We start from the raw sequence: 12,245 nt of genomic DNA on the forward strand, positions 1-12,245 counted from the left end.
ATAAAATTCCCAATTTTCATCCAATTGACTTAAAATTTCAAGACGATTTACATCTTATTTCATTTACTTCAAGGAACTTTTATTTTTAAGGTGAACATAGGCAAAAAGGTCAACATACGCCAAAAGGTCAAAATGGGCTGAATTTCAAAAATCCTCATTTTGAAAATGATTAACTTGATATTTACAGAGCATTTGCAGATGAGTCACTGAATTCAACCAATGATTAGTTTTGTGGTCATCTTTGGATAAAAGGTAAACACCGGACAAAAGGTCCACAAAGGCCGCATTTATAAAATTCCCAATTTTCAACCCATTGACTTGAAATTTCAAGAGGATTTACAACTTATTTCATTTTCTTCAACGACCTTGTATTTTTAAGGTGAACATAGGACAAAAGGTCAAAATGGGCCGAATTTCAAAAACCCTCATTTTGAATACAATTTACTTGAGATTTCAAGAGCATATACACATCATGTCACTGAATTCAATCTCCCAATATTTTTGAGGTCAACATGGACCAAAACGTCAACATCAGCCCAAGGTCCACAACTAACTTGGGAAAGAAGGGCATCCTCATCGCCTTTCTTGTTCTTCTTGACTTTGTCATTGATGAGGTAAAAAAAAAAAAATAATGCCCCGTGTGAGGATAGAACTCACGACCTTCAGATTATGAGACTGACACGCTGCCGACTGTGCTAACGAGGCTGTTTGAGCATGTTTTCGGGATTACTCTATATGTAGGAATGGGACAGAAAGAAATGGCCGCTGCAAACAAATGTGTTCAAAATGATCATTTGAAAAGCGACTTTCGAATGAAGCCAAAAGCCGTTGAAAGCCTAAACTTTTATTCTCGAACATCTTCAAAACTAACACGAATGAAAAAGGCTCCTGAATACATCGCCAAAGAAGCAAGTGTCGACATTGCAAAATCACCGAATTGTTCATCCACTGAATTGTTCCACCCGACAAAGAAGTGGGTTTTGTTTTTCCCCTGTCTGTCCATTTGTTTGGTTTTCCTTGCAAAATCGAAGATTTTCCAACGATATTAGTCGGTCGACTTTGTTCTCACTTGGGAAAAAAACAAATTTTTGTCAAGTGTGTTTGTGGCTCGTCAGTTAGTTTTTTAATTTGTCACTTGGTAAAAAAAAAATACTTTTTTGATATCCACGTTGATCGCTTCCGTTTGTTTGAATGTCCACTCAGCGTTAATCGACTGCAGATCACAAATTTAAACCGATCTTCACAAAACTTCCCCAACCGGTGAGTTGGTGGACCAACAGAACGAAAAATATTTTTGAGGTCGAAATAACAAAAGGACATCACAGTCCAAAAATTCAACAACTTTTTAATTTCTAAAACCCTCAATTTTCACCCGATTGATTTCAAATTTGAATAGGATTTGCCGATCAGGTCAAAAAATTCAACAAGGAATTATGCTTGAGGTCAGCAGAGGCCAAAAAGGTCAAAATAGGCCAAATTTCGAAATCCTCAATTTTCCAACAATTGAAGTGAAATTTGAAGAGCATTTGCAGACGAGTTACTGAATTCAACCAATGTTTCGTTTTGAGGTCAACATAGGCCAAAGGGTCAACACCGGCCAACTTTCTAAATTTGTGAATTTTCATCGAATTTACTTCAAATTAGAAGAACATTTGCAGACGCGTTCACTGAATTCAACCAATGATTAGTTTTGAGGTCATCTTTGGATAAAATGTAAACATCGGACAAAAGGTCAACAAAGGCCGCATCTATAAAATTCCCAATTTTCATCCAATTGACTTAAAATTTCAAGAGGATTTACACCTTATTTCATTTACTTCAATGACCTTTTATTTTTAAGGTGAACATAGGGCAAAAGGTCAACATACGCCAAAAGGTCAAAATGGGCCGAATTTCAAGAATCCTCATTTTGAATATGATTAACTTGATATTTAAACAGCATGTTTCTCAATTGAATTTCCAAATATTTTTGAGGTCAACATGGACCAAAACGTCAACATCGGCCCAAGATCAACTATTGACTTGTTGAAGACGGGCATCCTCATCGCCTTTCCAGTTCTTCTTGACTTTGTCATTCATGAGGCAAAAAAAACTCATGCCTCATGTGAGGTTCGAACTCACGACCTTCAGATTATGAGACTGACACGCTGCCGACTGCGCTAATGAGGCTGTCTGAGCATGTTTTCAGGATTACTCTGTATGTAGGAATGGGACAGAAAGAAATGGCCGCTGAAAACAAATGTGTTCAAAATGATGAATTGAAAAGCAACTTTCGAATGAAGCCAAACGCCTTTGAAAGCCAAAACTTTTATTCTCGAACATTTTCAAAACTTTCAAGAATGAAAAAGGCTCCTGAATACATCGCTGAAGAACCAAGTGTCGAGATTTCAAAATCACCGAATTGTTCATCCACTGAATTGTTCCACCCGAAACAGAAGTGGGTTTTGTTTTTCCCCTGTCTGTCCACTTGTTTGAGTAAACTTGCAAAATCGAAGATTTTCCAACGATATTTGTCGGTCGACTTTGTTCTCACTTGGGAAAAAAACAAATTTTTGTCAAGTGTGTTTGTGGCTCGTCAGTTAGTTTTTTAATTTGCCACTTGGTAAAAAAAATACTTTTTTGATATCCACGTTGATCGCTTCCGTTTGTTTGAATGTCCACTCAGCGTTAATCGACTGCAGATCACAATTTTAAACCGATCTTCACAAAACTTCCCCAACCGGTGAGTTGGTGGACCAACAGAACGCAAAATATTTTTGAGGTCGAAATCACAAAAGGACATCACAGTCGAAAAATTCAACAACTTTTTAATTTCAAAAACCCTCAATTTTCACCTGATTGATTTCAAATTTGAATAGGATTTGCCGATCAGGTCAATGAATTCAACATGGAATTATGCTTGAGGTCAGCAGAGGCCAAAAGGTCAAAATAGGCCGAATTTCTAAAATTCTCAATTTTCATCGAATTGACTTCAAATTTGAAGAACATTTGCAGACGCGTTCAATGAATTCAACCAATGATTAGTTTTGAGGTCATCTTTCGATAAAAGGTAAACATCGGACAAAAGGTCAACAAAGGTCACATTTATAACATTTCCAATTTTCATCCAATTAACTTTAAATTTCAAGAGGATTTACATCTTATTTCATTTACTTCAACGAACTTTTATTTTTAAGGTGAACATAGGCCAAAAGGTCAACATACGCCAAAAGGTCAAAATGGGCTGAATTTCAAAAATCCTCATTTTGAAAACGATTAACTTGATATTTACAGAGCATTTGCAGATGAGTCACTGAATTCAACCAATGATTAGTTTTGTGGTCATGTTTGGATAAACGGTAAACACCGGACAAAAGGTCCACAAAGGCCGCATTTATAAAATTCCCAATTTTCAACCCATTGACTCGATATTTCAAGAGGATTTACATCTTATTTCATTTTCTTCAACGATCTTGTATTTTTAAGGTGAACAAAGGGCAAAAGGTCAACATATGCCAAAAGTTCAAAATGGGCCGAATTTCAAAAATCCTCATTTTGAATACGATTTACTTGATATTTCAAGAGCATTTACACATCATGTCACTGAATTCAACCTCCAAATATTTTTGAGGTCAACATGGACCAAAACGTCAACATCGGCCCAATGTCAACAACTAACTTCGGAAAGAAGGCATCCTCATCACCTTTCTCGTTCTTCTTGACTTTGTCATTGATGAGGTAAAAAAAAACTAATGCCTCATGTGAGGTTTGAACTCACGACCTTCAGATTATGAGACTGACACGCTGCCAACTACACTAACGAGGCTGTCTGAGCATCTCTTCGGGATTACTCTATATGTAGGAATGGGACCGAAAGAAATGGCCGCTGCAAACAAATGTGTTCAAAATGCTGATTTGAAAAGCGACTTTCTAATGAAGCCAAAAGCCGTTGAAAGCCAAAACTTTTATTCTCGAACATCTTCAAAACTTTCAAGAATGAAAAAGGCTCCTGAATACATCGCTGAAGAACCAAGTGTCGATATTTAAAAATCACCGAATTGTTCATCCACTGAATTGTTCCACCCGAAACAGAAGTGGGTTTTGTTTTTCCCCTGTCTGTCCACTTGTTTGAGTAAACTTGCAAAATCGAAGATTTTCCAACGATATTAGTCGGTCGACTTTGTTCTCACTTGGGAAAAAACAAATTTTTGTCAAGTGTGTTTGTGGCTCGTCAGTTAGTTTTTTAATTTGCCACTTGGTAAAAAAAAATACTTTTTTGATATCCACGTTGATCGCTTCCGTTTGTTTGAATGTCCACTCAGCGTTAATCCACTGCAGATCACAATTTTAAACCGATCTTCACAAAACTTCCCCAACCGGTGAGTTGGTGGACCAACAGAACGCAAAATATTTTTGAGGTCGAAATCACAAAAGGACATCACAGTCGAAAAATTCAACAACTTTTTAATATCTAAAACCCTCAATTTTCACCTGATTGATTTCAAATTTGAATAGGATTTGCCGATCAGGTCAATGAATTCAACATGGAATTATGCTTGAGGTCAGCAGAGGCCAAAAGGTCAAAATAGGCCGAATTTCTAAAATTCTCAATTTTCATCGAATTGACTTCAAATTTGAAGAACATTTGCAGACGCGTTCAATGAATTCAACCAATGATTAGTTTTGAGGTCATCTTTTGATAAAAGGTAAACATCAGACAAAAGGTCAACAAAGGCCGCATTTATAAAATTCCCAATTTTCAACCCATTGACTCGAAATTTCAAGAGGATTTACATCTTATTTCATTTTCTTCAACGACCTTGTATTTTTAAGGTGAACAAAGGGCAAAAGGTCAACATATGCCAAAAGGTCAAAATGGGCCGAATTTCAAAAATCATCATTTTGAATACGATTTACTTGATATTTCAAGAGCATTTACACATCATGTCACTGAATTCAACCTCCTAACATTTTTGAGGTCAACATGGACCAAAACGTCAACATCAGCCCAAGGTCAACAACTAACTTGGGAAAGAAGGGCATCCTCATCGTCTTTCTCGTTCTTCTTGACTTTGTCATTGATGAGGTTAAAAAAAAACTAATGCTTCGTGTGAGGATTGAACTCACGACCTTCAGATTATGAGACTGACACGCTGCCGACTGTGCTAACGAGGCTGTCTGAGCATCTTTTCGGGATTACTCTATATGTAGGAATGGGACAGAAAGAAATGGCCGCTGCAAACAAATGTGTTCAAAATGATGATTTGAAAAGCGACTTTCGAATGAAGCCAAAAGCCGTTGAAAGCCAAAACTTTTCTTCTCGAACATCTTCAAAACTAACAAGAATGAAAAAGGCTCCTGAATACATCGGTAAAGAACCAAGTGTCGACATTGCAAAATCACCGAATTGTTCATCCACTGAATTGTTCCACCCGAAACAGAAGTGGGTTTTGTTTTTCCCCTGTCTGTCCATTTGTTTGATTAAACTTGCAAAATCGAAGATTTTCCAACGATATTCGTCGGTCGACTTTGTTCTCACTTGAGAAAAAAAACAAATTTTTGTCAAGTGTGTTTGTGGCTCGTCAGTTAGTTTTTTAATTTGTCACTTGGTAAAAAAAAATACTTTTTTGATATCCACGTTGATCGCTTCCGTTTGTTTGAAAGTCCACTCAGCGTTAATCGACTGCAGATCACAATTTTAAACCGATCTTCACAAAACTTCCCCAACCGGTGAGTTGGTGGACCAACAGAACGAAAAATATTTTTGAGGTCGAAATAACAAAAGGACATCACAGTCCAAAAATTCAACAACTTTTTAATTTCAAGAACTCTCAATTTTCACCCGATTGATTTCAAATTTGAATAGGATTTGCCGATCAGGTCAAAGAATTCAACAAGGAATTATGCTTGAGGTCAGCAGAGGCAAAAAAGGTCAAAATAGGCCAAATTTCGAAATCCTCAATTTTCCAACAATTGAAGTGAAATTTGAAGAGCATTTGCAGACGAGTTACTGAATTCAACCAATGTTTCGTTTTGAGGTCAACATAGGCCAAAGGGTCAACACCGGCCAACTTTCTAAATTTGTGAATTTTCATCGAATTTACTTCAAATTTGAAGAACATTTGCAGACGCGTTCACTGAATTCAACCAATGATTAGTTTTGAAGTCATCTTTGGATAAAATGTAAACATCGGACAAAAGGTCAACAAAGGCCACATCTATAAAATTCCCAATTTTCATCCAATTGACTTAAAATTTCAAGAGGATTTACATCTTATTTCATTTACTTCAACGAACTTTTATTTTTAAGGTGAACATAGGCCAAAAGGTCAACATACGCCAAAAGGTCAAAATAGGCCAAATTTCGAAATCCTCAATTTTCCAACAATTGAAGTGAAATTTGAAGAGCATTTGCAGACGAGTTACTGAATTCAACCAATGTTTCGTTTTGAGGTCAACTTAGGCCAAAGGGTCAACACCGGCCAACTTTCTAAATTTGTGAATTTTCATCGAATTTACTTCAAATTAGAAGAACATTTGCAGACGCGTTCACTGAATTCAACCAATGATTAGTTTTGAGGTCATCTTTGGATAAAATGTAAACATCGGACAAAAGGTCAACAAAGGCCACATCTATAAAATTCCCAATTTTCATCCAATTGACTTAAAATTTCAAGAGGATTTACATCTTATTTCATTTACTTCAACGAACTTTTATTTTTAAGGTGAACATAGGCCAAAAGGTCAACATACGCCAAAAGGTCAAAATGGGCTGAATTTCAAAAATCCTCATTTTGAAAATGATTAACTTGATATTTACAGAGCATTTGCAGATGAGTCACTGAATTCAACCAATGATTAGTTTTGTGGTCATCTTTGGATAAACGGTAAACACCGGACAAAAGGTCCACAAAGGCCGCATTTATAAAATTCCCAATTTTCAACCCATTGACTCGAAATTTCAAGAGGATTTACATCTCATTTCATTTTCTTCAACGACCTTGTATTTTTAATGTGAACAAAGGGCAAAAGGTCAACATATGCCAAAAGGTCAAAATGGGCCGAATTTCAAAAATCCTCATTTTGAATACGATTTACTTGATATTTCAAGAGCATTTACACATCATGTCACTGAATTCAACCTCTAATATTTTTGAGGTCAACATGGACCAAAACGTCAACATCGGCCCAAGGTCAACAACTAACTTGGGAAAGAAGGCATCCTCATCGCCTTTCTCGTTCTTCTTGACTTTGTCATTGATGAGGTAAAAAAAAAACTAATGCCTCGTGTGAGGATTGAACTCACGACCTTCAGATTATGAGACTGACACGCTGCCGACTGCGCTAACGAGGCTGTCTGAGAATCTTTTCGGGATTACTCTATATGTAGGAATGGGACAGAAAGAAATGGCCGCTGCAAACAAATGTGTTCAAAATGATGATTGAAAAGCGACTTTCGAATGAAGCCAAAAGCCGTTGAAAGCCAAAACTTTTATTCTCGAACATCTTCAAAACTAACAAGAATGAAAAAGGCTCCTGAATACATCGGTAAAGAACCAAGTGTCGACATTGCAAAATCACCGAATTGTTCATCCACTGAATTGTTCCACCCGAAACAGAAGTGGGTTTTGTTTTTCCCCTGTCTGTCCACTTGTTTGATTAAACTTGCAAAATCGAAGATTTTCCAACGATATTAGTCAGTCGACTTTGTTCTCACTTGGGAAAAAAACAAATTTTTGTCAAGTGTGTTTGGAGCTCGTCAGTTAGTTTTTTAATTTGTCACTTGGTAAAAAAAAATACTTTTTTGATATCCACGTTGATCGCTTCCGTTTGTTTGAATGTCCACTCAGCGTTAATCGACTGCAGATCACAATTTTAAACCGATATTCACAAAACTTCCCCAACCGGTGAGTTGGTGGACCAACAGAACGCAAAATATTTTTGAGGTCGAAATCACAAAAGGACATCACATTCCAAAAATTCAATAACTTTTTAATTTCTAAAACCCTCAATTTTCACCCGAATGATATCAAATTTGAATAGGATTTGCCGATCAGGTCAATGAATTCAACCAGGAATGATGCTTAAGGTCAGCAGAGGCCAAAAGGTCAAAATAGGCCGAATTTCTAAAATTCTCAATTTTCATCTAATTGACTTCAAATTTGAAGAACATTTGCAGACGCGTTCAATGAATTCAACCAATGATTAGATTTGAGGTCATCTTTGGATAAACGGTAAACACCGGACAAAAGGTCCACAAAGGCCGCATTTATAAAATTCCCAATTTTCAACCCATTGACTCGAAATTTCAAGAGGATTTACATCTTATTTCATTTTCTTCAACGACCTTGTATTTTTAAGGTGAACAAAGGGCAAAAGGTCAACATATGCCAAAAGGTCAAAATGGGCCGAATTTCAAAAATCCTCATTTTGAATACGATTTACTTGATATTTCAAGAGCATTTACACATCATGTCACTGAATTCAACCTCCGATTATTTTTGAGGTCAACATGGACCAAAACGTCAACATCGGCCCAATGTCAACAACTAACTTAGGAAAGAAGGCATCCTCATCGCCTTTCTCGTTCTTCTTGACTTTGTCATTGATGAGGTAAAAAAAAAAAACTAATGCTTCGTGTGAGGATTGAACTCATGACCTTCAGATTATGAGACTGACACGCTGCCGACTACGCCAACGAGGCTGTCTGAGAATCTCTTCGTGGATTACTCTATATGTAGGAATGGGACCGAAAGAAATGGCCGCTGCAAACAAATGTGTTCAAAATGATGATTTGAAAAGCGAATTTCGAATGAAGCCAAAAGCCGTTGAAAGCCAAAACTTTTATTCTCGAACATCTTCAAAACTAACAAGAATGAAAAAGGCTCCTGAATACATCGCTAAAGAACCAAGTGTCGATATTGAAAAATCACCGAATTGTTCATCAACTGAATTGTTCCACCCGAAACAGAAGTGGGTTTTGTTTTTCCCCTGTCTGTCCACTTGTTTGAGTAAACTTGCAAAATTGAAGATTTTCCAACGATATGAGTCGGTCGACTTTGTTCTCACTTGGGAAAAAAACAAATTTTTGTCAAGTGTGTTTGTGGCTCGTCAGTTAGTTTTTTAATTTGTCACTTGGTAAAAAAAATACTTTTTTGATATCCACGTTGATCGCTTCCGTTTGTTTGAATGTCCACTCAGCTTTAATCGACTGCAGATCACAATTTTAAACCGATATTCACAAAACTTCCCCAACCGGTGAGTTGGTGGACCAACAGAACGCAAAATATTTTTGAGGTCGAAATCACAAAAGGACATCACATTCCAAAAATTCAACAACTTTTTAATTTCAAAAACCCTCAATTTTCACCTGATTGATTTCAAATTTGAATAGGATTTGCTGATCAGGTCAAAGAATTCAACATGGAATTATGCTTGAGGTCAGCAGAGGCCAAAAGGTCAAAATAGGCCAAATTTCGAAATCCTCAATTTTCCAACAATTGAAGTGAAATTTGAAGAGCATTTGCAGACGAGTTACTGAATTCAACCAATGTTTCGTTTTGAGGTCAACATCGGCCAAAGGGTCAACACCGGCCAACTTTCTAAATTTGTGAATTTTCATCGAATTTACTTCAAATTAGAAGAACATTTGCAGACGCGTTCACTGAATTCAACCAATGATTAGTTTTGAGGTCATCTTTGGATAAAATGTAAACATCGGACAAAAGGTCAACAAAGGCCGCATCTATAAAATTCCCAATTTTCATCCAATTGACTTAAAATTTCAAGAGGATTTACATCTTATTTCATTTACTTCAACGAACTTTTATTTTTAAGGTGAACATAGGCCAAAAGGTCAACATACGCCAAAAGGTCAAAATGGGCTGAATTTCAAAAATCCTCATTTTGAAAATGATTAACTTGATATTTACAGAGCTTTTGCAGATGAGTCACTGAATTCAACCAATGATTAGTTTTGTGGTCATCTTTGGATAAACGGTAAACACCGGACAAAAGGTCCACAAAGGCCGCATTTATAAAATTCCCAATTTTCAACCCATTGACTCGAAATTTCAAGAGGATTTACATCTCATTTCATTTTCTTCAACGACCTTGTATTTTTAATGTGAACAAAGGGCAAAAGGTCAACATATGCCAAAAGGTCAAAATGGGCCGAATTTCAAAAATCCTCATTTTGAATACGATTTACTTGATATTTCAAGAGCATTTACACATCATGTCACTGAATTCAACCTCCTAATATTTTTGAGGTCAACATGGACCAAAACGTCAACATCGGCCCAAGGTCAACAACTAACTTGGGAAAGATGGCATCCTCATCGCCTTTCTCGTTCTTCTTGACTTTGTCATTGATGAGGTAAAAAAAAAACGAATGCCTCGTGTGAGGATTGAACTCACGACCTTCAGATTATGAGACTGAAACGCTGCCGACTGCGCTAACGAGGCTGTCTGAGAATCTTTTCGGGATTACTCTATATGTAGGAATGGGACAGAAAGAAATGGCCGCTGCAAACAAATGTGTTCAAAATGATGATTTGAAAAGCGACTTTCGAATGAAGCCAAAAGCCATTTCAAGCCATAACTTTTATTCTCGAACATCTTCAAAACTAACAAGAATGAAAAAGGCTCCTGAATACATCGGTAAAGAACCAAGTGTCGACATTGCAAAATCACCGAATTGTTCATCCACTGAATTGTTCCACCCGAAACAGAAGTGGGTTTTGTTTTTCCCCTGTCTGTCCACTTGTTTGATTAAACTTGCAAAATCGAAGATTTTCCAACGATATTAGTCAGTCGACTTTGTTCTCACTTGGGAAAAAAACAAATTTTTGTCAAGTGTGTTTGTCGCTCGTCAGTAAGTTTTTTAATTTGTCACTTGGTAAAAAAAACTACTTTTTTGATATCCACGTTGATCGCTTCCGTTTGTTTGAATGTCCACTCAGCGTTAATCGACTGCAGATCACAATTTTAAACCGATCTTCACAAAACTTCCCCAACCGGTGAGTTGGTGGACCAACAGATCGCAAAATATTTTTGAGGTCGAAATCACAAAAGGACATCACATTCCAAAAATTCAACAACTTTTTAATTTATAAAACCCTCAATTTTCACCCGATTTATTTCAAATTTGAAAAGGATTTGCTGATGAGGTCAAAGAATTCAACAAGGAATTATGCTTGAGGTCAGCAGAGGCCAAAAGGTCAAAATAGGCCAAATTTCGAAATCCTCAATTTTCCAACAATTGAAGTGAAATTTGAAGAGCATTTGCAGACGAGTTACTGAATTCAACCAATGTTTCGTTTTGAGGTCAACATAGGCCAAAGGGTCAACAACGGCCAACTTTCTAAAATTGTGAATTTTCATCGAATTTACTTCAAATTAGAAGAACATTTGCAGATGCGTTCACTGAATTCAACCAATGATTAGTTTTGAGTTCAACTTTGGATAAAATGTAAACATCGGACAAAAGGTCAACAAAGGCCGAATCTATAAAATTCCCAATTTTCATCCAATTGACTTAAAATTTCAAGAGGATTTACATCTTATTTCATTGACTTCAATGACCTTTTATTTTTAAGGTGAACATAGGGCAAAAGGTCAACATACGCCAAAAGGTCAAAATGGGCCGAATTTCAAGAATACTCATTTTGAATACGATTAACTTGATATTTCAAGAGCATTTACACATCATGTCACTGAATTAAACCTCCTAATATTTTTGAGGTCAACATGGACCAAAATGTCAACATCGGCCCAAGGTCAACAACTGACTTGTTGAAGAAGGGCATCCTCATCGCCTTTCCAGTTCTTCTTGACTTTGTCATTCATGAGGCAAAAAAAACTCATGCCTCGTGTGAGGTTCGAACTCACGCCCTTTAGATTATGAGACTGACACGCTGCCAACTGCGCTAACGAGGCTGTCTGAGCATGTTGTCAGGATTACTCTATATGTAGGAATGGGACAGAAAGAAATGGCCGCTGAAAACAAATGTGTTCAAAATGATGAATTGAAAAGCAACTTTCGAATGAAGCCAAAAGCCGTTGAAAGCCAAAACTTTTATTCTCGAACATCTTCAAAACTAACAAGAATGAAAAAGGCTCCTGAATACATCGCTAAAGAACCAAGTGTCGATATTTAAAAATCACCGAATTGTTCATCCACTGAATTGTTCCACCCGAAACAGAAGCGGGTTTTGTTTTTCCCCTGTCTGTCCATTTCTTTGATTTTCCTTGCAAAATCGAAG

The 12,245-nt window shown here is 36.8% G+C and overlaps 3 non-coding genes across 3 annotated transcripts; all 3 read right to left on the bottom strand.

Annotated features, from left to right (window-relative positions):
- Positions 1-2,096: 2,096 nt before the first annotated feature.
- TRNAM-CAU (transfer RNA methionine (anticodon CAU)) lies at positions 2,097-2,169 on the bottom strand. The gene has a single exon. It is a non-coding gene; the product is annotated as a tRNA-Met (tRNA).
- Positions 2,170-7,260: 5,091 nt separating this feature from the next.
- Positions 7,261-7,333, bottom strand: TRNAM-CAU (transfer RNA methionine (anticodon CAU)). Its single transcript has one exon. It is a non-coding gene; the product is annotated as a tRNA-Met (tRNA).
- A 3,040-nt stretch (positions 7,334-10,373) lies between these two features.
- On the bottom strand, positions 10,374-10,446 carry TRNAM-CAU (transfer RNA methionine (anticodon CAU)). The gene has a single exon. It is a non-coding gene; the product is annotated as a tRNA-Met (tRNA).
- Between the last annotated feature and the right edge of the window lie 1,799 nt (positions 10,447-12,245).

The sequence above is a fragment of the Eptatretus burgeri genome, chromosome 10, assembly GCF_056783735.1.
Source record: "Eptatretus burgeri isolate ZD-2024b chromosome 10, Ebu_testis_v1, whole genome shotgun sequence".
NCBI lineage: Eukaryota > Metazoa > Chordata > Myxini > Myxiniformes > Myxinidae > Eptatretus > Eptatretus burgeri.